Raw genomic sequence first — 14,763 nt, forward strand, 5'->3', positions numbered from 1 at the left:
AACCTCCGATTTTTTCATTTATTTTTGGTTCGGCTTTAAGCAATACCAGACGGCTGAGAGAAAGTAACTTTAATTATTGATTTTTATTCGGGTGCCAGGGCCGCAGGACGCGGGCGTCGAAAGACGTGGACAAGACGGTTAAGTATGTTGGCTGATGTATCTGGGTGCGTGCTGCCAGGCGACACATTTTTATTATAGTGCTGCTTTACCTTAATTACATTAAATCGATATTGCCCGTGTGTGTGAAGATGACAGCGGGTTGGTGGAGTGAAGCTGCAAATGGAGTCCCCAGTGAAGAGCTAAGCCGCCAGAGAAGACAATTTAAAAGTAGGATAAATACAAGGTAAGACCTGTCCTGTTCCTTTTTTTTGTATTTTTATTTTTTAGTGCGCAATTCGTGCTCCCACTCATAAATAATTCAGATGGCAGGCGACCAACCAAAATGCTCTTGTTGATTAGTTTAAACGCTTTTGCAAAACCCACAACCAAAATCCACACATCAAAAACATCCACTTCGGTTGGCAAAAGTGTAAATACCGAATACTTGGTCAGCAAAGTTTGAATGGGCCTCAATTATAATTTGGTGAGTCCTGCCAATTTAAAATGTGATGCCTGCCAATTGAAACTGAGAGGCGGATATCGCGTAATCAGAACAAAACAAAAGTCCGCTAATAAACATATGTACGTTTTTACAATGAATATAATCGATACGGTTTACAAACGAATGGGTTTTCCACTGCTATTATATTTCATAATGCTGTGAAATGTGCGCAACTGACACAATGACATTTCATAATTACTTTTTCTTCCAAGAACTGGCGAACTATGTAGGCAAACTACATGTTTTTCCAACCACCTACGATTTAGCGCTTCATTATAATATGTGATTTATTTTTTTGTACAAACTTATTTTCCGCATCACTGCAGCCTACTGTCAGAGAAAATGCATTCTCTTACTGGCACTATTACCCACTCATTTCATTTCATTTCTGTCACATTCACATATCAATTTGCAGCGAGGACCCGCCAAAATGTCGCACTAATCTGAGTAACAGGTGTAAATTGTGGAAAAAATGGTGAAAGTGATGCGGAAAGATTTAATTACTGGTAAACCAATCGCACTGACGGATGATTCTGTGGGTGGATTTAAGGTCCTAATACGCAGTTTAATAGCTGTGAGCTGCAATCTTATTTTAACTATAAGATAATTGACCAAATATTGGTAGAATATATTCAAAATGACTAGACTATCTTTAAACACGATTTTCACTTGCATTTGATTGGTTAAAAAATGGTTCATTAAAATCGAAATTCGATTGAACAAAATTTGTCATCGTTTAGGGATTGCGGATTATCGGAATTAGGAAAATCAATGTGATTAAAAATCAACCAAAATCATACAGGCGTTAATATGACCCAAACCTCTCTTGATTCCATGAGTCATTCAGATATTTACGGAACTTTTCTCTGTATGATTTTTGGTTACCTTTTTTTATACAGGAGTCACGAGCGCGTAATTAGTCGAACTCTGTATTCATATTTGCCTGGAGCAAATATTGGCCTTACAACCACTTTATCCCCCAGCTGGAAGCCACTTTACTCGAGGGTTAACCGAACACCCCTTCCGCATTCTCAGTACTACATTTTCCTCTCGAGTGGCGCGAGTTTTGTTTTGTTTCCGGCAACTAAAACCGGGAGTTCCAGTCGGAGAAGAGGTTACATGTGTCACCCACATCCCCATGGCCCCAAAACCCTTCCATAACCCTTCCCCCTCCATTGAGCACTCGGTTTCTGGTTTAGATAAAATGCCAGCCTGGTTGCCAAAAGATAAGATATACACACTATACACAAACACTCGCTGTTCGAAACGCCACACTGCCTAAAATTCGTTATAATGTTAATAAATTAAATTCACGTAACTTAGGTGAAGAGCTTTTTAGACTAATCTCTAATCTTTTTTCTAATACCTAGTTATACCCGATACTCGTGAAGTAAAAGGGTATACTAGATGTATCGGAAAGTATGTAACAGATAGAAGAAAGCGTTTCCGACCCCATAAAGTATTTATATCTGAGATCTCAGAAACTATAAGAGCTAGGGGCGCTTTAGACTAGGTGAGGCTATAGGCTAGGTGGCGCTATAGGGTAGGTGTATTGGTAAAAAAAGCAGCGTTGCTTTTAGCATATCTCAATCCCTATCGCACTTCCGTTAGCTGAGTAACGAGTATCTAATAGTCGAGGCCATCGACTATAGCGATTTCTCTTGTTTTCTTTTAAGTTAGAGTACTTAACAATTTATTTTAAATATTTTGAGCAATTGATTCCGAAGATATGTTTAAGACCCTTCCACTTATAAGAGCAAATTTGTGAAACTGTAATGCAAGATGTTCACAGCTAAGAAATGTTTAAGAAAGCTTACTAAAAATCTATGTATTTCTGAAGATATTTTATCTCTGATCATAAATTTATGATTTTCAATTACCAAAGATGTTTGAAGATATTGTAATCCCTTTATCTTATAGTGGTGATTTTTGGATAGAAGACATTTTGTAGTGCATTTCTAATAATAACCATTTCTAGCAATTTAAAGATAACACAGATTTTCGAAAAGATTTTTATATCCCTTTATCTTGTAGTGATAATTATGGGATGATGGAAAATACTGTATGCTCTTTGTATAATATTTCAAGTCATTAAAAATCACTGCGGATTCTAAAGATATTTTAAATCTGACCGACTTAAAATTCCAATAGATTTTGTGAAGAGATTTCCATATCGCTTTGTCTTACAGTGGAAATATTTGAAAAGCAGACATTTTGTTGTGCATTGCAATGATATTTAAAGTTATTGATAAATACTCAGAGCCTTTCTAGCGATTTAAAGATACCAAACATTTTCTTGAGGACTCCGGAAACGGACTAACACCAAAATGACACAGTTCCACAATTAAGACGGAGTTTGTCCCGCAGTGAAGAGGTGTCTGTGGAAGCCATGCTCTCAAGGGCTTTCTCATCGCGGGGGTTCAAAGATTAGGATCCAAAGCAACTTGGAGGCTGTGGACCGGAACTTTCATAATTAGTTTGACAATACGGGGGTGTTGTATTTAAGTGGGCTCAATTTAAGCATCGGCATTTTCAATTGTATCAGCGGGCGGTTAAATCGAAATGCGTGTTGATTGAGCCTTTTGAACAAACGCTCCGGACCGTTGGCTCCCGATTAATTATGGACAACATGGGCAGTGAAATGGCCAACTGGCACAGCGGGATAAGCGGAATAAGCGGGAAAGTAACTTCAACAGTCCGGGGTCTTAATTTGATGATTGATTAATCCATAAATATTAGATCAATAACAAGGAGCAGCGGGTAAAAAGCAATAATAGCTGGAAATCTTTCAATTTAATAGCGTTGTTTTGTGCCCGTACCGTGTTGTAAGTCCATTTAAATGTCAATAAATATCCTGGTACTTCGCTTTTCCTGTCCCGGGAAAACCATCCTGGCCACTTGGCCTCTGAAGAAAAAGCTGGCACCATCATTCGAGTGCATTGACTTTGACGCCTTAATGGCTTTTTGAGTCGACTGGAGTCGGGTTGAGTTGCATTTTTTTCCGCTTCTCTTTTTTTCTGCTTTGCTGCAGAAGGCGCTAGGTGGAAAATAGCCGTGGAAAATGGGGGAAAGCGGTGGAAAGCGGTGGAAAACGGTGGCAAACGCTCAGCAACAGCACACATGAACGCGCTTGTTCGACAGACAGGTGAATAACAACAAACCAAATACACACATCAAAAAATTCTGTGCCAAAAAAAACGGGGCGCCAAAACGCCACAAAAAAATAGGAAACGCAAAGCCAGAGTGTGGAAAAAACAAGAGAAAACGCTCGACGGCTTCGACTATCAGATACCCGTTACTCAGCTAATAAAGCGCCACCTATCGTTCATTCCTATCGGTTTTTTACAAGATTTCACTAACAAGCCACATAACGTTATATTTTATATTATATATCTATGCTAATACTAATTACTTATTAATGTTTGGTTATAACTTTGTAATGAATAGTCCGATTTGAATAATTTGGCATGTATATGAGTATTGATAATAAGAACAAAATCACAAATGTTTAAAAAATGTTTACCTGTTACATACTTTCCGACGAATCTAGTATACCCTTTTACTCTAGGAGTAACGGCTAATATTACTTGACTTTTATGATTATCTTAATAATAGATTATGGAAGACAAAGAGATTTTAAAACTAAGAATTTTGAGATTTAAAATCTTAGTAATAATAATATATATTGAAATCTTTACTAATTTTGCCTTTATTTTTTGATTTTTAGGCTATCTTGTAAATACATTTTTAAAAAAATACACAGATCCCCGTGAGATTGAATAAAAATTCCATAAAATGAGTGAAATTAAAGTCGAGATGTAACTTCTAAGGACTTAAAATCGGTAGGTATATCATGAATTAATTTCAGCCCCAACCACTAACATTTTTTTCCCCTGCAAACATAGAAACATATAACCCATGGAAGGGGAAAATCCCCTTCGATCATTTCACAAAAATCAATTATTACACGAAAATACCAATTCGAAGATTCCAAGGCGAAAACAAAATAAATAAATCTCGCTCAAAAATTCGCTTTACACGCTGTGATTGACAAACCGAAGCCGCCCATTTCGACGCTTGACTTGACTGCATATGGATTGGCCTATTAAGCGGCCAAAATGGGAGAAACAGACGGCAGGTGTGGCACAGGTGTGGGTTTGCTGGGTTTTCTGGGTTCCCTGGGCTTTTGTGGGTGGTTCTGGCATTTGGTATTTGGTTATTTGTTATTGTGGCCAGGACACGCACGCCAAGTCAAATTGGCTCATTTATCTTATTTCACTTTGCTCAGTTATTCGAGGGCAATGTTTTTAAGCAGGCGGTTTGGGGTGCTGTATGTGCTGGTCGTTGGTTCTAATGACCTTGGTTCAGACAGGGGATAACACTTAAATATTTCTTAAGGAACAAAATTAGAAGAAAAAGAAACCATATTATGACAATTTTTTTTAATATTCTTTAAAAAACAATATTAAACTTACAGAATCGCGCAAAGAAAATAATTTGCAAATGTGATTTTAATCGACATAAATATATTACTATACTAATTCAGAAAGTGTACTAACATTTTCAGAGTGGGGATCTGATTAAAATATATGTCTAGACGAATTATAAGAATATCTTTAACCCCACTGAAAAGCTTGATGAAAATAATTTGTAAATGTGATTTTAATCGATATACAAATATTGAAACAAAAATATTTTATTTGCCCAAGGGTGTCCGTATACCAAGTACAAATTTAACTTGGCAACCGTAAAATTGGATTTAAATGTTATTAAAATTTTTATTTGTTTTATCTACATTCATGGATTGAAATTCACACGCCAAGATTTATTTGATGTTTTTTGTTTTATTTGTTTGCCCGTTTGAGTTGAAAGTTTGTATTTGACTTGAGAATCGCACACTTGCTTATAAAGAAATACAGTGCGAGACATAAATATTTATGTGCACAGACGCACAGATTCAACTGTCATTCGCACATTTTGCCAAGGGAGAGCGACTGTTTGGAAAAAGTTCGCAAATTACATACGTGTGTGGTGTAAATGATATAGACACGATTTGAATGATTTTAAACGCATTAGCATATAAAATACATATGTTCCTCCGCATGGCACCCGTTTTTATTCACAGGCCCAACAACTTTTCGTCTTTTCACAGGGCCAAGAAGGAGCGCCAGGCGGAATGAATTTTCCGACGGCCATTCTCAACACAAACATTCTGGCAGACAGATAAAGTCTGAGATGTGGGCACACGTACCTACATATGTAGGCTGAAACAATATATATTATAATTTATAAGCACACGGCGAAAAAAGGGAATTTATTATTTATTTGAAACCCCTTAACAAAGAAGGCTTTGAGATTAATATTATATTATTATGATATACATATTAGTTAGTTTATATCGCCTTTGCGCACAGCAGTGTTATTTTTAATTAATTATTTATTTTATGAAAACCGTATGTATCCTGAATCAATATATATTTTTATGTAATCACACAGGGAAAATAGAATTTTATAATTTAATTGAAACCCCTTAACTTTGTATATCTCAATATATTTATATATTATTAATATTAACCATTTTAAATCGCCTCAGTGCAACAATTGAGTACGTTTTTGATTAAATATTTATTTTTTATTAACTTTATGAATAATCGAGAACGGAAGCTAACTTCGATAAGCCGAAGTTTAAATACCCCTGCGAACTTTGCCGAAATTACGGAAATTAAGCGAGAGAAAATGCCTTAAGTGGAAATATCTTCACATACAGCTTAATTTCGAAATATTTTCTCAATAATTAATGGGAGCCAAAGGATATAGACGTCCGATCTGGACGCGTTTTGCGTTTTAAGATTTGAAAAGATTCGTGTCAATAGCTTTTACACTGCGTGAAATATCTTCAATTTTTTGCAAGTTATATGCGATTGTTCCTATGGGAGCTATATGATATAGACTTCCGATCGGGGCGGTTTTCAAACTTGATCTGCGTACACATATTTTAGGATAACTGTAAGAGTTTCAGACGGATAACCGGACAGACGGACATGGCTATATCGACTCCCCTAGTGATCCTGATCAAGAATGTACATTATAGGTTCGGAAAAGTCTTCTTCACAGCGTTACAAACTTCTAACCAAGAAAATAAAAAGAAGGCAAACCAATTTCATATTCCCCGTGTGGGAATTGTGCATGTCTTTTGTACTTTTCATATGCGAATGTGAGTAACTTTTCATTTTGCCAGTGGGCAAAGCTTTTAATGGAATAGCAAAAAAAGGTATATCTTAGCTTTCTTTGATACTACTTCTTGAAAATTGCAGATGCCTTAGGGTTATCGATTCATTTGCCGCCTATTTCAGAGGAAAAGTAAAAACTCTTCTCTATCCGTTTGCTATTTTAACATGTGATGAAACCACAGTTGAACCCTCAATAACCAAAGATAAACGTATTATCGAATGATTTCCGATCCCAGCCAATATTCGAGTGAGTCACTCCTTAATATAAAAATATTTCCATAACCAGTTCAACCATTCAATTAGAATCCTTATCGCTGTCGGTAGACTCTTAATAAACTTCAATCAACTTGATCGTTTTATCTGCACAACGCACTCCCCAAAAAAGCAGACAAACAAAGAGGCCTTCATGCGTTATAACCATGTATGCATGTATGAACACCAGGAATCCCCATTTTCCACCCATTTCTTTCACAATTTTGGCCAATGCCTTTTTGTTTTTATTTTTTGGGGTCATAAAGTTAAGCCCCCTTTTATGGGTCACTCTGCGGAAGAAGATTCCATGGAAAATGGGTGGGAATTTATTCACGAAAGAATGGAAATTCCGGTGGAGATTATTGAACAACTTAATTTCGCGGATTGGTATATGGGTCAAACGTCTTTTTACCTGGATTTCATTTATAAAACATGGAGAAAATAATCAGCCCATAATAATTTATGCATATTCATGTCAGGCTGGTTTTGATTGCTGAAAACTGCAAAGGGTTATAAAGCTATAACAAAGGAGAATAAAATCCTCTCAACATAAGGGAATTAAAAAATTTCAATTAAATCACATAGCCATAGGTTCTAAACAAAAAAGAAAGGAGGGGGACAAGGCATTCTATGGGGCTACCGGGGCGGAAAGTGAAAGCGTTAACGTATCTGGACACCAAAAAAGCCAAACAAAAGATGACTCAAACTGGCCAACAACAATGGAAACTCCAGAGGAAAATAAATCAAAAATGTGGGGATACATTATAGGTACACACATATTGATAGATTTATAAAAACAATAGAACAGGGCGACGACGAGGACAACAACAAAAAGGTCGCGCCGTCGGCATCAACAACAGCTTTTAAATTTCAGTTATAAATAATGAAAAACCAACAAACAAACATCAAACAAGCAAAATGGTTGCCGAATTTTAACCGCCAAACAGGTCAAAAAACAGGAAACATATAAAATGAACTACGTGCACTCAAGTGAATGTCAAAATTGAATTGAAAAATGATAAACGGAAAAAAATATTGAAATAACTCCAACAAGAGTAACAATAACCAGATTAAACGTTATCCCATTGGGCAAACGCCTCAATGTCAAATAAAAAATACCAAAGAAATAAACAATGAAAGTTGAAAACATTTTCTGTGTTAGCAAAGGTGAACCAACGTTTTTTTATGGGAATTGCGATTCATATATACATATGAAGTGAGGGAATGAAATTGAGAATTTTTTTATAGCTCTCTTAATTTTTTTTTATATTCTGCGAGATATATTTGTTAGATATTTTGAATGTAGAACAATCTCAGAGATATAGGATATTCTTAAAAACATCTTTGAAAACTCTAGGAACCTTAAATTGGAACAGCATAAATTAGTTAGCTCAGACATGTCAACGTTGCATTTTATTAACAGGACCACAATTAACTCCCTTTTTTTATTTTTAGTCTTATATTCGCCATGTCCATTTTACAATGTCCAGGACAACAAACAACGAAATCGTTCGTGAAAGCGGACTGGAAAAAATGAAATTAACAGGACCACTTTCGTGTCTTCCATCCAGGATTTCGTTTTTGCACCCTCCTCCCATCTGACATCAAAATATTTGTATATATTAGGGGAAGCAACAAAGAAAATATGTGGAGCAAAACGCCAAAGGACATGGCCGGCATTTTTGATTTGTTTACATTTGGCATTTTTCATATTTTTTCCTTTCCTTTTCGCCTCCAAATTTTCCTGGGGCAAGAGGCAAAGAACGAGCAAAGCAAAGTGTAGCATACATTAGGGAGTCCGAAGTGCCGGGATCTCCAACGAAAAAAACCCAACAGTAGGTGGATGTTTTATACCAAAAATCTAAACACCTCAAAGGCAGTGTACGTATCTAATGTATTTGGAAATTTGCGAATTTAAATTGTATTTACATGTACAATTGGAAGTTAAGTGCACGACTCAAAGATATAACACACACCTATCTTTAAATTCTATTCATTTTCCAGACTAACTTTTCACTTAGGCGCATCTTTGTCAATAAAGATCAAATAAAAAAAAAGAAACTTCAAGCTGAGAAAACCCGAACATAAGACCGAATTTCGGGTAAACTTGAATGTTACAAACCAATTCCCAGGCGAAAAGCAACAATCAAATTCATATGATTCCACCAAGAAGAAACCAAGACGAAAACAACGATTTCGAGACCATGAAAAATACACTCGTGACAAACGAGAAGAAAGCGAAAAGGGCGCCAAGGAAAATGGGCAAGAGGATGGGCATAAAGGGGGCCACCAGGCAGATGTTACCCTCTTAGCAAATGCAAGGACACCGATGTCCTCGGGCCCCACCAAACTGTGTGTGTGTCTCGGCACCGAAAGAAACTACAGAACCGCAGTTTGGAGTCTAATTATTGTCTGGGGAATGCTTTCAAATCGAATTATCGACTATCGTATCGATATTAAAGGCTATATCGATATTTAAATAGATCATTTACATTTTCACATTTTTGACAATAATTTGTTGATATTATTATCACATAAGTACTGAAATAATTTTCTATATGCCATAAAATAACATAATGAAGTTGATCTGATATATAAAGGATTATAACGATCTTGCATCGTCGAGATCGATTTATGGGGATTTTATGCTTATTTTGTATGTGTCTCAGCACCGAAAGAAACTACAGAACCGCAGTTTGGAGTCTAATTATTGTCTGGGGAATGCTTTGAAATCGAATTATCGACTATCGTATCGATATTAAAGGCTATATCGATATTAAAATCGATCATTTACATTTTCACATTTTTGACAATAACTTGTTGATATGTATTATCACATAAGTAGTGAAATAATTTTCTTTAAGCCATAAAATAAAATAGTGCAATTGGTCTGATATAGAAAGGATTATAACGATCTTGCATCGTCGAGATCGATATCGATATCGGGACCGAAAGAAACTTCAGAACCGTAGTTCGGAATTAAATTATTGTCTCGAGAATGAATTAAAATCGAATTTTCGATAATCGTATCAATACTATAGGATCTTTTTGATATTAAAATCGATCATTTACATTTTCTTATTTTAGATAATAACTTGTTGATATGTATTATAACACAAGTACTGAAAAAATAATATTTTTGCTATAAAGCGTAAATAAAATATTACAATTGATCCGATAAATAATCGGTTATATCGAATTTTCATCGAAAATTACGATATTTGGCGATTTTATGCCAATTAAATATGCTAATATGACCAAATCAAGGCTACTGACCCTTTTCTCCAACTTCAAGATCCCGAGAATCCACTGAAATGAATTCAGATGGTTTATTTGGCCAGTGTAAGCAAGCAGGATGGATGGGGCGAGTGAATGTGGGGATAAGGGCCAAATTGTAGGCAAAGACGTGAGATGTCTAAGCGTCTGTCTAGCACAATCAAAACAAGAAGCCGTCAACCGGCCCAACGCAATTCTAATTAACTGCCAGATACACAAGGACACTCGCACATATAAAACAACCAAGTGGGTATGGTGCGAGGTCTGCATTTTTAATCCACAAATTAAATCGAAACCTCGAAAACCGAGAAAACATAAAGCCCAACTACCACCGACGCTAAGTATTTGCGAAGGGTTCCGAATCTCATTTGGCCAACTTTTCAAGTAAAAGGCATTAAGTGACATGTCTACTCTAAGTCTCCTGCTTTTTGCTTCTGTTTCACGCTCAAATGGCTGTCTATACCTTCGTATCTTTATATACCTCGCTCATGCACACTCATGTACTCAACATTAATTGTAATCGCAATAGCATTTGTAATTGCAAATGACATAAGTAGGAGCTACAGAGCGATGATAATGATAATGATAACAACGATAACAACGGAAACAACGAAAGCAACAACACAGCAATGGCAGTGCCAACAACTTAATGACAACGAAATTGAATTTAAGCCACACACTAGACCCAAAGCGTCTCACCTGTTAGTTGCGATGTCCTTAGATCACACGTCCTGCACCCTTCTGGGCACTCATGAGAATTGTATTTGGCCTCAAAGTTCAAAGTTCAATTTCAACACACGATCGCGATTTTAAAACTCGATTTATGGATGATTTTCAAATGTGGTAACGCGGTTTAGTGTTTTGGTGGAGAGTTCTTAACTCGATTTAATTTTCAGTTCTGTATTATATAGATCTGAGATCTATTTTGAAGATCCTCTTAGCAGGTATTTTAATAATGTCAATTGGGGTTTGTTATGTTAGTGCAATTCTTCAATTTGATATTTTTAGGTTCAATATTTCTGTAGACCTTTGAGATCTCGATTTGCGTGTGTTTATGATAGAATAAATTTGTATGCCTTAATCCGATTCTTCAGAATTTTGCTTGCTTATCTTTCTCAATCGAATAAGCTCCATCAAATATCGGGTTATGAACTTGATTCGAAATTTTTCGTTATAGTAGCGATCAAGTATGGGATGCATTTTAAGCTCTTCTTTGATTTTTTATGTAACTTAATAATTACATTTAAATAGTTTTCTGCTTCTTAAATATTATGTTTTTTTTTACATAATAATCAGCTTACTTCAATAGCTTTTTCAATAGGTTTTGTTAAGAATAATTGGTTATATTTGTGTGTTTAGAAACAGATTGAGTTGAATATATATTGTCTTGATCAATAAGACTTGTCCAAAATTTTGATTTGAATAGACAGCGATCGGGATAGGTACAATTAATCTTTTAATGAAGTTGATTTTATTCTACAAAGTTTAAATATATATTTCTTGGTTTTTTTTGGTTAGATTATTTTAAACAATTATATATTGAATGTTTTTTTTTTGTTTTTAATATGTTTGCATAAAGTTTGAATAATGTTTGTATATAACGATCCCGATCATAAAGAGCGGCTAAACTTACACTATATAGTTTTGCGATTAAATATGAATGTCACACCAAGAATTTGATAAGTTATAGTGATTAACTGTAATACTTGAATACTTGCTAGTTGATTTAAAGTTCAATGCTGATGATGGTAAGCTCAAATTTAGGTTTTTGATTTGATTTCCATTGACTTTGATTTGCCAATTCTTCGATCCTCTGATTTCCTTTTCCGAAGTTTAGCAATTTCGACGTCGATGTCCAAATATTTTTTAGAATTTTGATGATTTTCACTTGATATTTTCGTAAGTACATATGTCTCAACAGATATGTTACCTATGTCACAGGAAAAAAAAGACAAAAATGGCAAACACACTTGAAAAAAAACTCGGATTTGGCGCTGAAAACGCTTCCTTGGCACTTCAAAAACGTTAAAAAACAAAGAATATAGAATATACCCATCAGAAACCACAGCAGTCACAATTTGCGCGCCATTTTGCATTTTGAATTTCAATTTTGGGGCAACTGCCGAAGGAGTTCTGATGTTTTGGCGCCCAACCGATTGGGTGGTAGACTGCTGTGGCTCTTTGTGGTCCTGTGGATCCTGTGGGTCCTGTGCCAACGAACCGTTTCCAAACACTTTCGTCCGATGACTGAGTGCCGACGCCGATGGGCGCCTGAATTTAAACCTTTTGCCCTCGGCTCGAAAGGCTCCCACTCGGAAAAACCGACTGTTCGGAAAAGCTTTGGCACACGGAGAAAAATCGAAACAATACGCTTTTCATATTGTCTCCTTAGTTTTCACAAATCACTTTTTCCATACCAAAATACTCATAATGCAAATGAGTTAAATTTTAATATCAATAGATAACGAAATCGTATAAACTAAAAATGTTGATATCAATCCGTAACAAATTGATATAAATACTTGACAAATTGGTTTGATTTTCATATCAAATACAATTTCAAGAAGTCTCCAAAAGAATAGTTGGCTGTAAGCATCTTAGTTTTTTGGGTGAACTTCAGACAATACATCCGAATTTATATGGATTTAAAGATTTATTTTTATACAATAAGCGAAAAATTAAGAGATTACTGTATGTGAAGTTATAATTGACTATCCTAAAACAACAACTTGCAGTTCAAACATCAGAAATTGGAATATTTTTCGATGTAATTTTAATCATTTTGCCTTATTATTACCCCTACGGTTGACCAAAATCCTTCATAACTTTGAAAAAGTGAGTGAGATATACGAGATATATATAATTTTCTTTCTCTGTACAACTCCCACTTTAAAAAGCGGGAGCTTCTGAAAATCCGAATGTTGGGGGCGGAAAAGCGATGCAAAAGCCACTTGTTGAAGCCAACCGAGAGCTTTTTAGTTGCCAACCGAAGGCCAAAGTTGATCGCAAAACTAGCTTTTACCAAACTAAGCGCTGTTTGAACTTAAAAGCGTCTCAAGCCCAGAAAATGTAAGGAGATGTGAAGTTTAAAAGCTAATTTTAAATATTTAAAATTTGGTTAAGTTATACATTTCGAAATTTATAAACTAAACCATTTTTGCGTATATCAGAAATCTTTTTTCATGGAAATATGTATACAATAACTTTTCAAAAATTAAATTTAAAAAAAAATTAACTCAATCTTCTAAAAATATTTTGGTTTACAAACAATTTACATTAATATACGTATAAAGTTACTATGATATAAACATATTTTAGAAACATTATAGTATATCCATGACACCATTTTTTAGACATTAATGGAAAAGTGTGTCGTGCTGCGGTTCGCTTGCCACAAGACTTAAAACCAAAAACATTTTCCAATTAAAAGAGACAAATTTCTGTTTGTGAAGCGAATTAAGTTCTTCATTAACATAGAATGTGTCTACTTATGCATGCAAATACGTACCTTTGTAGACATTTGAATCGCAGCTGCCCCGCATCCTTATCCATATCCACATCCTTATCCACATCCCCAACACAACTCTTTTTACTTGCGCGAGTTGAATGAATGCTTTCCGTATATAAAAAGTATGCACTGCCACCTGCGTTTTACACTGAAGAAAATAATAAAAGTAAGTACAAATGAAATGAATGAAAATAAAAAAATATCATGAGTTCCAAAGTTTCCCCATTTATAGTTTTATAATAATTATAAATGAGTTTAATTTGCAAAAATGAACACTGAAGAAAGTAACAAAAGTAAGTAACAATGAAATGAATAAAAATAAAAAAACATCATGAGTTCCAAAGTTCATTTAAACACTTTCCCCATTTTAAATGGGTTTAATTTGCAAAAATTAACTTTGTATCTTTAGTAAGAAAACCATTAAGCAATATAATATTACAACTTGTTTGCAGTTTTCGAATACAGTAGGTATTCATATATTTTAAATATTAAACATAATTGGATTTATTCTTTCTTTAAGTAAATACTATAATCGGAATCTAAGCGGACTTTGGGTAAATACAATTACAACACAATAAAGAAAAACATAATTTGCTTAAATTGAATAAGAATATTTAAAATTCGTTTTTGCATATAATCCGATGACGAGTAACTAGGCAACTCATGAAAAACTATTCTCTTTGGATTTATTAAGATCAAATTATTGACTATTTTATGGAAAAGCCAGGCTTTTTCCCAGTGCAGCTTAGACTTAGTTTGCAGCGTGTCAATTAGCGCAATCCCTGCCTCGTGCGACTCCGACATTTCAGCATTCCAACATTCCGACATCCTTGTGCCCGCGTTAAAGGATGCCCAGTTCAGTGGCCGCCAGCCGGTCCACAATGGGTTTTTTTTGC

General features: G+C 35.1%; 1 protein-coding gene across 7 annotated transcripts in view; it reads right to left on the bottom strand.

Annotated features, from left to right (window-relative positions):
• Positions 1 to 12,604, bottom strand: part of LOC119556668 (probable serine/threonine-protein kinase yakA) — a 52,081-nt gene extending 39,477 nt beyond the window's left edge. For all 7 annotated transcript variants that reach the window (XM_037869024.1, XM_037869020.1, XM_037869023.1 and 4 more), the window contains exons 1-2: positions 12,581 to 12,604; positions 11,059 to 12,289 (exon numbers count right to left, since the gene is read on the bottom strand). The gene's annotated coding sequence lies outside the window, so the exon portion shown is untranslated. The remainder of the gene's footprint in view (positions 1 to 11,058; positions 12,290 to 12,580) is intronic.
• Positions 12,605 to 14,763: the final 2,159 nt, after the last annotated feature.

This window comes from Drosophila subpulchrella, chromosome X (assembly GCF_014743375.2).
Source record: "Drosophila subpulchrella strain 33 F10 #4 breed RU33 chromosome X, RU_Dsub_v1.1 Primary Assembly, whole genome shotgun sequence".
Classification (NCBI taxonomy): Eukaryota; Metazoa; Arthropoda; class Insecta; order Diptera; family Drosophilidae; genus Drosophila; species Drosophila subpulchrella.